Source organism: Lemur catta, chromosome 1, assembly GCF_020740605.2.
Source record: "Lemur catta isolate mLemCat1 chromosome 1, mLemCat1.pri, whole genome shotgun sequence".
In the NCBI taxonomy this organism is placed as follows: domain Eukaryota; kingdom Metazoa; phylum Chordata; class Mammalia; order Primates; family Lemuridae; genus Lemur; species Lemur catta.
Genome location: NC_059128.1, coordinates 273,839,288 through 273,857,423, shown reverse-complemented (window position 1 = coordinate 273,857,423; position 18,136 = coordinate 273,839,288). Strand labels below are relative to the sequence as shown.

Sequence of the window (18,136 nt, the reverse complement as noted above, 5' to 3'; positions counted from 1 at the left end):
TTACCTTCCACAACACAGGCAATCCTTTCCGTGGTTCCTTTGGCTTTCACCAAGATAACCCTGACAGAAGTGCAGACCTTCCTGCCCCCTGGGGCGAACATGCCCACACTATCAGGGTGTGAGGAACATTCACCCCAGCCTTTGCTAACGGTGACGGTGACGTCTAAAGCTCTTACGGCGAGGAAGAGGCCCTGGCCTGGTGTAGGGAAGAGGTGTCGCTTAGAGGCTCGACCGTCAGCATCTTGTTTTCCGTGTCCCTCACAACCTCGCGAAAGGCAAACTGCAACGATCGTTTCCGGATTTTAGGGAGACCAAGAGGTCTGTGTGAACCTTGCTGGAGTCTCTTACTCTGCGCTGGAGGGGAACATGAGGCCCACCCGTTCACAGCCCCGCCGTGATTGCAAGTTCACTTGCTGGGCAAGGTGAGCCGGCCCAGGATTCAGTGAAGGCCACCGTGCCCTACCTGGAGCCTGGCTAGTGTCTGCCGTCTTCCGGCATCCACGGGAGAGGATTGCATTAGCATTTTTTTCTCTCTCGTAAAAAAGTTCCCGTCTCCCCCTAGAGCCAGGCACACGCCTCCCGAGCTAGACCACGTGTCGCAGGTACAACGTTTTTTGGCTCTTCGCCTCCCCCGTTCGGTTCCCCCTTCCTCTCCGCCTTAGGTGGCAGGAAAATCCTTCACCTCCGACCAATCCCACCGATGCCGAGTCGCGCGCGCGCGCCAACTCGAGCTCCGTCTGTGCGCGTCATTGGCCACCTCCACCTATGCAGGGTGACAGGCAGCTGCGCGGACCTATTGCGGGAGGAGGCGGGGGCCGCTCGGCCCTCCCAAAGCTGCTTTGTTAGGGGCTCCCCGCCGTTCCCCGGCCCTCCGCGGCGCCGCTGCCTGCCCGCGATCGCCCCGGGCCGCGCCGCCGGGGCCTCGCGTGAAGGCGTCCCCGGAGCGCGCGCCGCCCCCTTCCCCCCAGCCGCGCGCCCCGGGCCGGGATGCGGCGCGGGTACCCGGCGTGCGCCGGCAGCCGCTCTCCAGCCCAACTCCGAACGCCCCGCTCCCGTATCCACCGCCTCTCATTGGCCGGCCGGAGGCGGAGCGATTGTCAGGAGGCCCAATCGGAGCTCGGTTTCCCACGGGCCGCCGCGGCCCGGCCCCCGAAGTCGCCGGCGGAGGCGCCCTGACAGCTCCCATTGGCAGACCGCGAGCGGGTCCGAGCGCGGCTGGCGGAGCAGCGCCGCCGCCGTCGGGCGCGCAGCTCTGCAGCGCCGCGATCGTCTCGGCGCCCGCAGCCCCAGGGACTCGGCTGCCCCGCATTGTGCCCGGCCGGGTCGCGGAGAGCCCGGACGAGTGTCGCGGGTGAGTACCGCGGGCCGGGGGGCGCGGGCTGGCTGGCCGCAGCCGCCCGAGGAACGGCGATGAGGATGCCCGGACCCCTCTGCCCGTGACGGGCACGTTCTGACCCCGTCTCCCGCACACTGGGGCTCCCGGCGGGTCCTAGCTCCCCCCGATTGGGCTTCACTCGTATTGTTTTCGTGCTCACACACTTGGGAGGTGGGGTGATCTGGGGAGGGGAGGCCAGAGGAGACATCCCTCGCGCGAAGCAGCGGCCGGGAGGGAGACGAGACAGCGGCGCTCAGGTAGCTGGCGCCGAATGGAAGTGACAGTGGCCAAACGCTGGCATTCGGTCTTCCCGGCAGCAGGAGGTCAGCGCTGATCGGCGGCGCCAGAGGCACTTTGTATTTTATCGGCTGATTTTTATCAACTTCGGGGCGGGCATGCGTGTGCGTGCCTGTGTCTATGTTTGTGTCTTGGTCTGTGACTTGGACACCTCCGGGCTTGGCTGTTCGGCGACGCTGCCTGGGCGCTCACCTTGGCGATCAGTGCCGCGCTCGGGGCCGGGCGCACCGGCGGAGAGCCCGGGGACTGGCACTCGGGGAGGGGGACCCACGGGGGTCCTGGGAGGGGGCATTTAAAGCGGAATCCTGCGGGTGCGCAGACAATGAATGACTCGTCCGGGTGGCGGAGGTCCCAGGGGGTGTGCGCTGGGTCCCCGCGCCGGCTCCTGTCCCCGCCTCGCTCTCTCTCAGCTCTGCCGCTGGCCGCGCCGCTCGCCACCCGGCTGGGGACCCGCGTGGGGCCCGCTTTTGTTTACAGACCTCGCCATTGGGCGAGAGCCGCGCGCGGTGCTCCCCCAGCCCCGGCCGCTGCCGCGTTTCCCCTCCGAACCCGAAGTTGATACGCGCTGTCAGGTGACGCCCCCTCCTCCGGCCTCGGGGCGAGATGCTGTGGGGAAAAGATGCCGTCTCTGCGCTTTCGCGCCCAGCCCCCGCTGCGCACCGCGCCCCCAGGCCCCCTGCACCCTGAGGCGCCCGTGTCCCGGCGCCGTCAGATTGGCGGCCTTCGGGGCGCCGACCCGGCCACGCTCACCCCCTTCCAGTCCCATCCTCTGGTCTAGCCCCTGGTTCAGCTCAGGTTGACTCTGAGCCTGCCTTTTCCAGTCTGTTGGCAGGTCTTGAAGGACGCGCGAGAGCCCTTGGGGACACTTTGCAATCTGTGCCGGCTTCGGTGCTACTCACGCGGCCCCGCGGAGCAGCTGTGGGGCATCCTTGAGTCGGAGCGGTCGGGATCGGGTTACCCGTGCGTGCTGACTTGGCGCACACTTTGTTTGAGTTGGAGCAAAGGTTGGGAGCCTGTGCGCTAAGGTCAAACAAGCCCGGGTTCCAGTACCTGCTCAGTGTCACTCGCAAGCTGGGTGATCCTGGCGGAGCTACTTCATCTCCCGGCGTCTCAGTTTGCGCGTCTGTAAACTGGGCATAATGAATATCCTGATGGGGGTGGCACAGGCTTAACCGACAACGTAAATTAACTGCACAGCACGGGGACGGCCACACATGAAAAATGGAGTCATGTTGATTCTCTGTTAGAGGATGTCTGTTACAGAGGAAGGCCCCGTGTCGCTTCCCTTTTCTGTGTTCTTCACTCCCTCGGCCCCCATTTTCTTTTGAAAGGCACGAGGGACTGCTGCTTTCAGCTTCAAGCAGGACTTGTTTTACTTGGCCTTAGATTTAATTATACTTATCTAATCGCTTGCGGCTCTTTTTTTATGTGTTTGAATTTCCATTTGGTTTTAGTCGTTTCTTCTTCCTTCTTCCTGAAGACTGTGCTGGGGCCTAGACCAGGGTTTGGAGAGGGAAACACCCTTCCAGGTGGAAAGCAGTTGCCGGTGAACCAATGGCTGCTGTGCAAAGTGATTGACGCTGGGAAGGAGGGAGGTTTGAACAAAGAGATCTGGAGGCTGGGAGGGAACTCTTCCTAGGAGAGGTGAAATTTAAGCTATGCCTTGTAGCTGGGGAAGTTTTGTAAATTGTTGGTTTCCAGAATGTGCTCTTTTGTGCCTCTAGGTAAAAAGCTGTGCCAGAGGAGGGGAGAAGCCTTTGAGTTGTAAGCATGGAAGTTGCTAAGTGATTCTCTTTGAATAGAGGAGAAATAAAAGTTCTGGAGGAGGCTGTTGACTAAGCAGGGAAGGTAGAAGAGGAGTATTGATTTCATTGAATATCTTCAAAATGCTGTCAATGTGTTTTGACTTGTTTTTCCTTTCCTCCGCTAGCTCTGTTCTGCTAATTTTCTTTAGGCAAAAAGAGAAACCAGTTTCATACAGGAAAAAACAAAATAACAGCCCATAATCAGATAAATAGTTTAAAAAGATGAGCTTAGGTTTGGTGACGGACTAAGATGTGCTTCCTGTTTTAACAACCTCTTGCCTGTTGGGACAAATTAACATCCTTTGAATGCAGACCCCAGGGGCCTTTGCCAGCCAAAACAAGCAAGCAAACAAACAAAAACCAGGCAAGCAACCTGTCTGTCCAGTGGTTGCAGAAGCCCACAGGACAGCCCCTGTCTCCTCTGTTCCCCGGGGCCTGCCTCAGTCACCCGGGTGGAGGCCGACTCCTGTGAGCCCCTCACATACTGCGATACCAATGAATAGATGTGCTAACAGCTAACCTATTTAAAGTTCTACTTCCAGAAATCATTCCAATCCTTCCTGTACTCGTTCTGGGAATTCTCTGGCCCTTAGAGATGCTGACGGCCTCTTTCCCCCCTGCTACTGTGTGGGGATCTAGTCAGCTGGGGGCCTAGACTTAAAAGGAAGCACGTGGTTAGGAAATCTCATTAGCTGACAATTTAACTCCACTCTAATGCTCATCCAAAGAGCTGGGACAAAGACTTCCTCTCCTTTCCCTTTGCAGTCCTCCCTGCTCTTTCTCCTCCCTTCCCCCTCTGAACCCGAAAGCCAAAGCTGAGCTGGTCCTGTCTCCCTCCCAACCCCCTCCCCATAGTTCCTGCCGTTCTGATGTGCTAACTGTGAACCCCAGGCAGTCTGGAACTTCTGGGCAGGAATTCCTCCTGGAAAGCTAAGGGCCTACTAGGTGTGCATGCCAACACTTTCTCGCTTTCCTCTTCTGCAAGGAGCGTACTGTCCGAAGGAGAAACACTTTTTGTGAGACAGTGCTTTCATAGATGTGCGATACAAGCCCGTGATTTCCTAAATGAGGAATGCAGGTGAGAGCGCAGGAATCACACAGAAGCCTTACCTAGAAATCGGTGACGGTAGAGGGGCCTCTGCCTGTTTGAGGAGTACAGAGGGGTGAGGGGAGAAGCCAGAAGAATTTGGTTTTTATGTACAGATTCCTGTGAGATTCCTGAACACTGCAGACTCAGGCTTGTGGTTGAGAAAGATCCTTATTTTCCCCGTCTCTAGTCATTTGGTCTCTTGTATCAAAAACAGTTTTGCTGGTGATGTGTGTGTGTCTGTGTGTATATACACTGTATACACACATCTGTATATGCACATACATTTTCCTTTCTAAGTTAAGCAAATAGGTAGAGGTATGTTTCTGAGTATTTTTCTCTTTTTGTTTTTTTGTGTTTTCCTCAATACGGAATGAGAAAAATCAGATTTGCAAGGCTCTAGCAAACTGTTTCTGTTTTTCACAATTCCAAACTTCAGGTCTTTTCATCGTTAAATATTCTGTTTTATGTAAGTTCTAACTTATGTCAAAACCAAAAAATCTCTCTCATCATTATTGTAGGCCAAATCACTTATTTAAAAAAAAAAGAGAGACACTTAGAAATAAAGTGGTACTCAGTAAGGAACAGAGTGTAAAAACAGTGTTCTAGTGTAAAAGGGTACACGATATTAATAGTTAGGTGGAGTTTTCCCCTTCCATCCGCTTCTCAACCTCCGGCACCTTCCTCCACACCCTCCAGTATAAGACTTTCCCTGTGCCTGTGGTCTCCAGGGACCTCATTAAGAAATTCATAAGGGCCTAGACCGTGGGCATGGGAAGCTGCAGAGATTCCTCCAGTGCTTGTGTGAGATTCTTATAGAAGACCTTGAAGCTCCTTTGCTAGGTGAAGAGGTTCTTCCCCCACGGGGCTGAGGCAGAGCTGAGAAACCTTGCCGTCTGCTGCAGGGCGGTGGAGTGGGGTTTCGGCTCCTTGAAATGAGAGCAAATGTGGAGGGGGTGGGGGTACCAGACGGGCATGATATGAAAGCCCATCAATTGTCTGCATTCAAAGGATGTTAAACAAAGAGTGATGATTCATCGAAGAGCTCTGTGGGAGGAAGTTTCTTTCAACTGAGCTCAAGCTTAGTTTCAGAACGGGCCAAGGCCCTCTGAGACTCGGTCCTGTCATCAGAGATTGGGAGACTTCAGGCCTGGGTGCCCAAGCTTGGCTTGGAATGGGTAGGGAGTGGATGGGACATTAGGCAATGGAGATTCAGTTGCTTTTCCTTAAAGACCGAAAACATGCTTTCCTGTAGCCATTGGGAGACAGGATATCCTGCAGAGAAAACCTGCCTTTGCAAAGCCTCCCTTCCACTCTCCCTCCCTCCTCCTTCCTAGAGCTGTTAACCGTGTAAACATTGATCAATCCTAGTTCTTGCTCCTGGTTTCCTCTGCCCGGGTCTGCAGAGGTGATAATGAGCCCCGGAAAGCCACCAGGTCAGGCCTGGGGGAGGAGGGACAGGATGAGGCATGGGTCTGGGACTCCTCCCTGCAGAGGTGTCAGGACCACATGGGAATTTCTGTTGGTAGATTGGAGTGGTAGTGGTGTTGTGCCTGGCATCTGCATGTTGAGTCCGAGGGGCCTGGAGGAGGGTCTGCCCTGCAGAGCCTCTCCTTCCCCCTGCTCTGTGGAGGCCTCCAGAGGCTTTGGGGAAAGATGGCAGCCCGAGGCCTGACCTTCCTAGGGCTTCTTCAGATTCTGGGGACAAGATTTCTTTCCACCCAACCACATCACCTAGGTTGGGTGGCAGCATTCCAGGCAAATGGCAATGTCTAGCAGGAAAGTCTAGATCGTCTCATGAGCTAGTTCCCACTCATTCTTTGGGCAATGTTTTCAGAGGCTCAGAACCCTGGGGTTCGTTCTTACTGTCACCTTCTTATGTGGGTTTTGTTTGTTGGCAACTTAATAGGAGCCTAACCCAACTAACTGAGGTAATGTGTACGGTTTCTTTGTTTGCTTTTGTTTTCAGAGATGAGACAGGGTCTTGCTCCGTCACCCAGGCTGGAGTGCAGTGGTGCAGTCATAGCTCACTGCCACCTCGAACTCCTGAGCTCAAGTGATCCCTTCACTTCAGCCTCCTGACTAGCTGAGACTACAGGCATGCGCCTGGCCCGGCTCATATGTTCTTTCGGTCTTTGCAAAATGTGCATCTCCTTCTCCTCACAGAGCACAACGACATCATCCTTAGAAAGTGATAACGTGGAGGGCAAGTTCTTTAGCATAGTGTGGGCTCCTTGTGTTCTGGTAACCACAGGAGTCTGTTTCCATGCTTGTAAGGCACTGGGCTCTCTGGGGTACCCTGGGACACTCTTGGTTATGCCTGTTGCTTGGTGTGTAATTACACCTGATGTGCTCAAAAGTGCCCTACTTTGGCCTCCTGGAATCCTGAGTCCCAAGGGTCCCAGTTGTAACCCTGATTGGGTTTTAAATAAACGTGTGTAGTACTTTTCCTATGGCAAATTCTGCTCTGTTCTGGTGGTGAGCAGCCTCTACCCACGCCTTTTGGTTTCCAAGTGTGTTCTCACTGGGGTCTACGGTGTGGGGGGAGCACCACATGCACTTTCTTTCATCTGAAAGGTTCTTGGAATCCCAAAGGTATTAGGACTTTTGAATGTTCGTTCTTGCCATGGTGAAGTTTTGACCTTCTTATGACTTACTGTCTGCCTTACATGTGGTAGGGACTTTATACAGGTTTCTTGTTTTCCTAGGGATCCAACGTACATTTCCCAGCGACCCTCTTAGTGGGGATGCAGTCTTTGGCTATCAAACTTGAGTCAGTGTTGTTTAAATCACACTTAAATCACAATTTCACTCAGTAACGATAATCCAGTTTAATATTTTTTTCTGACATAAAGTGTATTCTTATTTCATGCAGATTCTTTGACTCAAGTAATGCCAAGTTTGATTTGATTCCAAAAACAACGTGCAGAGTAATGATTCCATGTAGTATTAAGAAACGGATAGAACAGATGGGCTTATGAAAAGTAAGTCTTCTGCCTTCCTCCTATTTTATATTCTCATTTAGTCCTGTGCTCTCTAGAAACAAGCACTTTTGTTCATTTTGTTCAAATGATCACTAGTTCTTCTAGTGGTTATTTTTATGTCTCTCAATAATATGGATGTACCACGTTTATTTCTTGGCTTCGTTTTATGATCTGTGACAATTTAGCTTGCTTATTATAGCTCACCTACTTCATTCTCTACATTTTTGATAATTATAGGTATGGCTTTTAAATTAATTATTCTTCAATCTTTATGTTACTTACATAGACCTTTAATTTAGGTCCGCTAACCAATGACGGTGACTTTCAACCACCCCCTCTCCCCACCTCCCCATTGTAGAATGAGAAGACCGGTGTCTGGTGTCTTTGTCCTCCCCGTTCTTCCCAGCTACACCCCAGCTCTGTCAGCTGCCAGGGTTGGTAACATTGTGTGGATACATTGTGTTTCTGTGATCATGATTAAGTCTTCTGTGCCTTATCTATAGATTGTTTTTGTTTTTATAATGGCGTTATGAAAATATAATTTGCCTCTCTTTGAAGTATACAATATAATGGTTTTTGGTATATTTATAGAGTTGTGCAACCATTACCACAATCAACTTTATTTATTTATTTTTATTTTATTTTATTTTGTTTTGTTTTATTTTATTTTATTTATTTTTGACACAGAGTCTCGCTCTGTCACCCAGGCTAGAGTGCCATGACATCAGCCTAGCTGACAACAACCTCAAACTCCTGGGCTCAAGCAATCCTCCTGCCTCAGACTCTCGAGTAGCTGAGAGTACAGGCATGCACCACCATGCCCGGCTAATTTTTTCTATTTTTAGTAGAGATGGGGTCTCACTCTTGCTGAGGCTGGTCTGGAACTCCTGACCTCAAGCAATCCTCCCGCCTCGGCTTCCCATGGTGCTAGGATTACAGGCATGAGCCACTGCGAGCCAGCCCACACTCAATTTTAGAACATTTTCATCACCCCCAAAAGAAACCCTGTCCTATTAGCAGTCACTCCTATTCCCTACCTATTATCCCGGCCTCTGGCAACCACTAATCTACTTTCTGTCTCCATAGGTTTGTTTATTCTGGACATTACGTATAAATAGAATCATATAATTTCTGGTCTTTTGTGACTGGCTTCTTTCATTTAGCACAGTGTTTTCAAGGGTCATCCATGTTGTAGCATGGATCAGTACTTAATTCCCTTTTATGGCTAAATAATATTGCATTGTATGGATATACTACATTTTGTTTATCCATTTATCAGTTGATGAACATGGATTATCTCTATGTTTTGGCTATTGTGAATAGTTACTGCTGTGAACATTAGTGTACAAATATTTCTTTGAATATCCGTTTTTAATTTTTTGGGTATAGACCTAACAGTGGAGTTGCTAAGTCATATGGTAATTCTATATTTAATCTTTTGAGGAACTGCCAGATTGTTTCCCAAAGGGGCTGCATCATTTTATGTTCCTACTAATAGCATATAAGGAGTCCAGTTTCCCCACATCTTCACCAACACTTGTTATTATCTGTCTTTTTGATTGTAGCCATCCTATTGGGTGAGAAGTGGTATCTCCTTGTGTTTTTGATTTACATTTCTCTGATAAATAATGATGTTGAGCATCTTTTCATATGCTCATTGGCTAATTGTATAGTTTCTTTGGAGAAATATCTAATTATATATTTTCTTTGGAGAAATGTCTATTCAGACACTGCTCATATTTCAGTTGGGTTTTTGTCTTTTTAAGATGTAAGAATTCTTTATGTATTCTAGAGGCAAGTCCCTTATTAGGCATATGATTTGCAAACATCTTGTCCATTCTGTGGGTTGTCATTTTACTTCCTTGATGTTCTTTGCATATTTGTTTTTAAAAGCTAAAAATCAATTTAAAATATTTACTTAGAATTAGTTGGACATGGTGGCACGTGCCTGTTGGGAGGCTGAGGCAGGAGGATTGCCTGAGCCCAGGCATTTGAGGTTGCAGTGAGCTATGATCACACCACTACACTCTAGCCTGGGTGACAGAGTGAGACTCTGTCTCCAAAAAAAATTTTAAAAATGCTTACTTAGTTACGATTTTGTCAGTCCTTTTCACTCCATAGCTAGGTGATATGCTAGATTTATATTTTGTTTTCCACAGTTCTAAAAAGGAATATAGGAAACATTTTGTTTTTAAGCACAGATTTCACCTTTAAAAAAAATAGCAACTCTATGAATGACTCGGTTATTTTCTGTATTTGCCAAAGCTACTTGAGGACATATTTGCAATGTATTTGGGAAGTGAACTACCTTTGGGTATCAGCTTTTGGGTGCGAAATTGTTACTGGGTGGTAGTTTTTGTTGTGTTTTATGTTTTATTAGGACAGATGTTCTCAACTGGGGGGTGATTTGGCCCCCTAGGGCAGTGGTCCCCAACTTTGTTGGCACCAGGAATCGGTTTCATGGAAGGCAATTTTTCCATGGACTAGGGGGTGGTAGGTAAGTGGAGCTCAGACAGTGATGCCAGCCATGGGGAGTGGCTGTAAATACAGATGAAGCTTCGCTTGTTTGCCCAGCCACTGGGGGTTTGGGAAGTTATGGGGGTGGGGGCGAGGGGGAAGGGTGGCATGGGGAGGTCGGGTGGTGATGCACGGTCTGGTTTCTGATAGGCCAGGGACTGGTAGTGGGGCTTGGGGACCACAGCCCTAGGGGACATTTGGCAGTGTCTGGAGACATTTTTGGTTGTCACAACTAGGGAGGTTCTAGTGGCCTCCAGAGGGTAGAGGCCAGGGATGCTGCCAAACAAGGTGCAGTGCCAGGAAAGCCCACCAGGACAATTATCTGGTCCATAGTCAATAGCACTGAGGCTGAGAAACCCTGCATTTAGAGGACACAAACACTACTAAAGATCACATATTTAAATTTCTTAGGAAAAAAATCCTGTGTTTTCTAGATATTTGGAACTGAGCTCTCTTGAGACATGAGCTTTTGGTTATTATTTGAGCTGGAATTAAATTAATAAAGTGTCTTTCTCTTTTAAGATAGAAAGTTCTTAAGCACTAGATAATAATTTCAGGTATTTTGGGCTTCTCTGTGCTTGAGCAAGTTCTCCCAGTTAATGACTTCAGGGTGTTGCTAATAACTATTCTGAAAGGCTCATGCTTAACCCTCAGATCTGTTGTGGTTAATATTAGGGAGGAAAAATATTGCTGGGTGATCGTTGCAATATTACTCCTCTTGAGCAGTTTATTGAGCATTGAAAATATTTTCGGAAAATGTTCCGACTGCAGGGCAAGGTCTACTATGACATTTTAGAAAAGCTGTCTGAGTGTTAGAAAGATTATCTCATCATGAAATCTCTGTGATTAGAAATTACACTTTTAATTCTACAATTATATCAATTGAACTTTAACATTTCATGGTAATTTTAAAAAATTAACACCTCGTAACTAAACACCTCGTTTCAGTTAACTAAACAATTTAACAATCAAATTCTTTTAAAAATAGAAACAAAAAATTCATTGTCTGACTTTTTTCCTCCCCTTCTGACAGTTAATTGCTTTAATTTGAGGATCGAATCTGCCAGCATTCTTGGTACTGTGAACCCTCACCAATTATATTAAACAATTCAAATGACCTTAAAGGTTTGTGGGAGCCTGTGTTCACAATTTTAGCTTGCTTCAAGTAAGAAAACCCAAATAGTCATCTCCTTCTTTAAGCGGTGGGGTCAAAACCAGGTGGTCTTTATTTGTAAAAGTCGCTGGTTAGTGTTAGGAACCTGGAGTCTTCATGCCAAAGACTTTAGAGATCCCAGTTAACTGCCCATTCTTTAAACCAGGCCCAGTTGATGTAGTTTATTAGAGTGTGAAGGGCTAGAATTATTCCTCTTGGACAGTCTCTGAATTTTAATTGCAATAATCCATGTCTTCTCAGCCTGTGTTACAGCAGTTCTGAATCTCATCCAAGTCAGGAAAAGTGAATTTATGAGCCTCTTAGCAACTAGCAACTAGCAATCGAGAGTGCCTGGACCTTGTCTTTATTACAGCACGGGGGCCAGCCCCTCGAATATCCTGGGGTACGGCCCCTCGGCCGACACACCGAGAGTTACAGGGGCTGGGGGAGACTGGGTCCAAGGATATCAGATACGGTTTTGGTTGCTGCAGGGAAGCTTTAATTTGGGAAAAAATTGAAATCTCTCAAGGAAATAATAAGCTATGATTTTTTCCAGCTTGGAAAAGTTACTTTGTGGAATTCGGGAATAGAGAGCACATCGGGTTTAATAGTGTATTACTCTGACTGTAGATGCTGCTATATGTGTATCTTTGAATTTCCTTCTTTGACATGAATAAAATCTCTCTGACCTCTAGGGTGTTAAAATGGTTAATGACCTTTGATTACATGGGTCTACCCTTCTCCATTTTTCTCAGGCATGCTGTGGTTTCCTTTTTTTTTTTTTTTTTTTTTAATTTTTTTTATTTTCTTCTTCTGCCTGGGTGATTCTTCTGGAGCATTCCATCAAAAAAAAATTTTTTTAAAATTACAAACTATTTCTCTTCGTGACATTAGGTATGCCAAAATACTCACTGTAAATATTTTGTATATTTAAAAAATGTAAACTATTGTTGAGATTAAGGGTGACTCTTTTGTTCTTCTGTATGGTTTTCTCTTAACTTTGAAAGATTTTACGATGAGTAGGGCTTACCTTCATAATCAGAAAAATCCCATTATATGAATATACATATTCATCTTTGAGTAGCGGTAACTGGTGGAATTTGAAGGCCTCCAAAGTCATTTTCTTGTTTTGTAATCCACTTACACATGGGGATTAATCGCAAAGTGCTCCACTCGTCGATGAGGACCTGGGGCAAAATAGAGAGTATGTGACGCTGTTGGGAGTGAACAAAGATGAGAAGGCCGGTGGGGGCTGCAAAGGAGCCCAGTGATTAAGTCTCAATGGCAGGATTAGCCCTATTGATGGGTCCTTTTAGGCGAGGATTGAACCACCGCCCCAGTCATCACAATATTGTTCTTTCCCCCCTTTCTCCTTAGACACTGGCTGTATATCCACCGTTTCAATCATGATCGTGCTTCATGACCTCAGTTTTTCTCTAGAGTGGCCTCCTGGTTCATGAACTATCCCGTCTTCCCATCCTCTCTGAAGGTCCTAGAGCACTGATGATTTCCAAGTCAAATTTAATGCATGTCTTTCTTTAGCTTCCTAGGGCAGCTATAACAAGGTAGAACAAACTGGGTGACTTAAGACAGCAGAAATTTATTCGCTTACAGTACAGGAGGCTAGAAGTCTGAAATCAAGGTGTCAGCCGGGCCAGGCTCCCTCTGAAGGCTCTAGGGAAAATTCTTTTCTTGCCTCTTTTGGCTTCTGGTGGCTTGAGGTGTTCCTTGGCTTGTGATAGCGTCACTCCAATCTCTGCCTACTCCGTGCGGCTGTCTTCTCCATGTGTGTCTGGTGTGTTTCCAAGTCCTCTCCTTTCTCTTATGAAGATACCAGTCACTGGATACAGGGGCCACCCTAATTCGGTACGACCTCCTTTTAACTTCATTACATCGCGAAGACCCGATTTCCAAAGAAGCTCACATTCGCAGGTACCAGGTTACGATTTTGGCCTGTCTTTTTCGGGGGCCACAGTTCAGCTCACGCCAATGCCCAGCCACTCCATTCAGTCAGTTAAGGACAGCGTAGTACAGATGTGTCCTTAATGCTAAGAGATGTGATTTTCCTGAAGCTCAGTCCTGATATATCACCGTGTGTTTTAAACTTTCAATGACTCTACCTGTCCTCTGGTCCCAGCCCCGTTTTGCAATCTTGTTCGCAGGACTCCTTATTCAAATGCTTTGAGCCGTGGAAAAGGAGTCATTTCTGCTCTGGGATGTATCCTACTCTTTCTTATTCTTTTGCTCACACTGTCTCTAGATCTGGAACATTCCCATTTCTGCTTGTCAAAATCTGCCTCTTTTTCTGGTTCTGGTTGAAATCAGCTGCCTTCTTACAGTTTTCCTTGGTGTTCTGCTTCCTCCATGACTTAAAGTCATCCCTTCCCTTCTGAATTGTCATGACATTTAATGGCTCTTTTAGGTGCGTTGTTGTAGTCTAGCTTGGGGCTCAGTGGACTCTTCCCAGACCTCAAACTCTTAGACAGCAAAGTCTCAGCCAGATCTACCTCCCGAGGCACTACTACTGTGGGGGAACTTGGTTCATACTGGGAAGAACTTGCCCCCAGTCTGTAACTCAGCAGTCAGTATGAATGCACGGTGCACAGGCCATTGCCAAGAGGATGAGTTGTGAATGGCTATGGGGTGAGAAGCCCAAGATAACAAAGGTCCTTATTTTGGAGAGACTAGAGACAGGCACATTCCCTCTGGACCCACTGGCGAGAGGAAAGTTTCTCTTAGTTGGTGGTGAGCAGTCTCCAGCCAGGGTGAATCTGATGCTATAGCAGAACCAAAATTAGCCAGCGTGCACTGTGAGGGGGCAGCTGGTGTGTGGTCCTGCAGCCAGGCAGCAGTTTGGAACCAACAGATAAACAGAGACCAGAAAACCAAAAAGAAAACCCAAGGGCATTGCACCAGTATGCCTTTGGTTCCAAGGCGAGCCCTTCTGGACCTGAGCTTTCTCACTGGTCATGGGGACTTGGGGCCGAGCAGCCTGGGACCTAACTGCAGGTGGTTGTGGAAGAGTTTGTTCCCAGATGCTGAAAGTCTGTGGGGGTAGAAAATAATGGAAGATCCTTACGGGGTAGTGAGGGTTGGGGGACACATAGGTAGAAATAAGGAGAGACTGAGTTTCCTAACCTCAAGGAGAATACGCTTTGGCTAGGAGGTAAGATTATCCCATAATACTGTCCCTATTTTCAAGCAGGTGGAAGAATGAGGGAGATCTTCATGGGGGCAAGTGGCTGGATAGCATGTGGTTGGGTAAAGGACAGAGGGAATAGCATTCATCTGCATGACCACAGAGGGAGGAATGAAAGGAGACTGGTTTTAGGGAAAGTGAGCAAATTGCTAATTGAGATCTGATAAGGGTTCAGGACTTTGCTGGACATTCCCAGCCTATTTTTCTGGGCAGGGAGCAGCAAGGAGGATTAGGCAAGCAACTCCAGGGATTTTGTGCTGCACACAGATCAGCTTACTCTTTGAAAATGTATTTTTATTGACTGCATGATTTTTGTAAGAACAACAAAGTCCACTTAAAAGGAGACTGTACATTCTTACTGTAGGAACACATCGGTAGCTTTTGGTTTTCTCTGTTCTTTCTTCTCCATATTTTTCACATACTTTTACATATTTGATCTATGCAAGCATAGATACTGCTTTGTATTTTGTTTCTTTTCATGTGACATTGTATCATCAACATCTACAATGTAGCCACTTTGTCCTTACACTTGTCACTTATAGTGGTCACACATTCCAGGGAGTTGATCATTTACTTAACCATTCTCCTGTAATTGAATATTTATGTTATGTTCTTTTTATCACGATTTTAAGATTCTTTTAACATTCTTCATGTATATTTTGCTTTCTTTCTTTTCTAAACCTATTTTTCTCAGGGTAAATTCCCAGGATGTAGTATTTGTATTAAATATGACATTTAAAAAAATGGCTCTTGATTGGAATTGTGAAATTGCCTTCCAAAAGTCTTGATCAGTCTGGATCAGCTCATAAATATCAGTATATGAGTTTATCAATATGTAAGTATATTGGACTCACCACAGTCTAATTGGCACCTGGGTCTTAATTATTTAATTTTATTTTGTTGCTGTTAATTGAATCTCTCTCTCTCTCTCTCTCTCTCTCTCTGTCTCTCTCTTTACTTTTCAGGTAGACTGAACATTTTTTGTTTATTACTTTGAGCATTGTTTTAAGCTTTTACAAAACAGCATCATTATCTTATCTCTGAAATCTTTTTAACATCCCTCAGAGCAAAACAAATAAAAGAAAACTAGAAACAACTGTCTTTGGATTCCTCATCAGTGAGACATTGTTTCTGAGGTCCTCCCTAGCTTCCAAAGTCCTGTATCTTTGATTTTTTTTTTAAACTGGTTTTTTTTTTTTTGAGACAAAGTCTTGCTCTGTTGCCCAGGCTAGAGTGCTGTGACATCAGCCTAGCTCACAACAACCTCAAACTCCTGGGCTCAAGTGATCCTCCTGCCTCAGCCTTCCGAGTAGCTGGGACTATAGGCATGTGCCACTATGCCTGGCTAATTTTTTCTATTTTTAGTTGCCCGGCTAATTTATACTTTTTTTTTTTTTTAGTAGAGATGGGGGGTCTCACTCTTGCTGAGGCTGATCTTGAACTCCTGACCTCAAGTGATCCTCCCACCTTGGCCTCCCAGAGTGCTAGGATTATAGGCATGAGCCACCACGCATGGCCTGTATCTTTGATTTTATGAACCAAAAATTTAATGTGACATTAAGAGATTCTCTGCAGGGGCTGGGGAACTGGTTGTAGGTGACCTATTGCAGTTGGTTTTGAAGAGGCTGACATCACCCTTGAGAGTGTTCTTCACCTTTCCCTGCCCTTCTACTGTGATTGGCTTTAGATTGGAATTTTAGGATTGGTAATGCCCCTCCGATCCAGGTATCTTCTCCTAGACATCTTGGCTGAGGAATGTCACCTGAGGCTTTGTGGCGGTTTCCATTCTGGAGCTGAGGGAAGAATGGAAGATCCGGAGTCAAAGAGTCTAGCTTCCACTGCTGACTCAGATGAGCTGATCAACTTTGGTGAAGTCACTTGCCCTTTCTGAGGCTGGTCCCCTCTGGCCCCTGTGGAGGGATGCAGGATGGAGCAGTGCCCACTCTCAGGTTGTGGGCATGATGTGAGGTACGCGTGCGTTGGCCTTTGTGGGACTAAAGGCACTCTGACCTTGACCTTGGTTGAACAAGTGAACTGTTAGAAAGTTGTTCCAGCTGGGCATGGTGGTGCGCACCTATAGTCCCAGCCACTCAGAAGGCTGAGGTGGAAGCATCACTGAGTTTGAGAACAGCCTGGGGACCATAGCGAGACCCCATCTCTGCTTTTATTAAAAAGAAAAAGAAAGTTGTTCCTTGCTGGGAATGGAGGCCTGTCCTACGGTGTGGCACAGACGTCAGCTCCCCTTTGCCCTGTAACCATTTGCAGTTGGCTGCCATGCCTCTGCCCCTCATTCCAGTAGTTCTTCCCAAGCAAAACGTCTCCACTCCTTCACTTGTCCTTTGTATGAAATGGGTCCTTTGGTTCTGGGAACACCCAAGTCAGCATTTCAAATTTTGGTGTAGGGAGGTGTTCTTGGCTGAATGGTGTTCCTCCCCCAAACTCCAGTACTCCAGAATGTGACCACACTTGAAGATAGAGTCTTTAAAGAAGTGGTTAAGGATTGACGAGGTCTTAAATGTGGGGCCCTAATCCAACATGGCTGGCGTCCGTGTAATTAGAGGAAGTTTGCACACACAGAAAGGCACCAGACCATGTGAGGACGCAGGGAGAAGGCAGTCACCTGGGAGCCAAGGAGAGAGGCCTCAGGAGAAACCAAACCTACCCACACCTTGACCTCAGACTTCCAGCCTGTGAACTCTGAGAGAATATGTTTCCGTTGTTTCCACCATCCAATGTGTGGTGTTTTGTTATGGTCTCCCCAGCAAACTAAAACTGGAAGAGAATTCACCATCTTTCCCACTTCTTTTCATTAATGAGACTTCAGATCAAATGCTGTCCTTCATGTTAAACTCGGAGTGATTTTTTCAAGGAAATCACGAATACTTTGTAAGTGGTGTTTATGACCATGGCCGTTGCACTGGCCACCTTTTATCGATCCTCTCGCGCTGGGCCTTTTTGTTACTTCACACATGTTCATGTCATTGAAATGTCCTCGCAAGGTGGGTATTGTTACCGCATTTCACAGGTGAGGAAGTGGGGAAGCAGAGAGGTCAGATGACCTGACCAAGGCCACACAACCTGGGTGTGATAAAATCCCCGCTCCCCAGCGGATGACAGCACCTGGGTGGTTATTGGGCTGCGATCTACAGACCCCTGACCCCTGCCAATGTCAAGGCCACCACATTCCCCACCCCCTTCTCATTTCACACCCCTCCCCTGAGCAGTCCAGGCTGTCCCTGTGACTGCTAGACTGCGCAGACTGTTTATTGTAGAGTAACTAACCCGTTCTCTTTTTCCCTCGCATTTAATACAATCCAGTCGCTCAGAGTACTCTGTCAAAGGTATTTTATTTAGGCGAGACCATTTAAGAATGGCAGAAATTTCCTGTTGAGAGATTTTATATAGGTGGTGTGTGTGCGCCCGCAGAGGCAAATGGATGTTTAAGAGCGTGTGAGGTGAAGCAGAGCAGACTCCGGAAGTCTGGGGACCACTTAGGTCTGTAACCCTCACTCTCGCGCCAGCTGTCCAGCTCCACGAGGCCTCCTTGGTTTCCCGTTTACGGGTCCCCTTTACTGTTACGACACCTGTTTAAATCTGGTGTTTCCATTACAGGCAGGCGTAGTAGGTGGCTGGAACAAGCGGCCGGGGGGGGGGGGGGGGGGGGGGGAGATGACATGTGCAGGCTGCCCCTCCTCCCGCCACGTCTTGGGGAAAGTCCA

General features: G+C 47.6%; 1 long non-coding RNA gene across 1 annotated transcript; it reads left to right on the top strand.

Moving 5' to 3' along the window:
- Nucleotides 1–1,337: 1,337 nt before the first annotated feature.
- On the top strand, nt 1,338–16,228 carry LOC123630678. Its single transcript, XR_006732733.1, has 3 exons — nt 1,338–1,351; nt 7,440–7,548; nt 16,143–16,228. It is a non-coding gene; the product is annotated as an uncharacterized LOC123630678 (long non-coding RNA).
- Nucleotides 16,229–18,136: the final 1,908 nt, after the last annotated feature.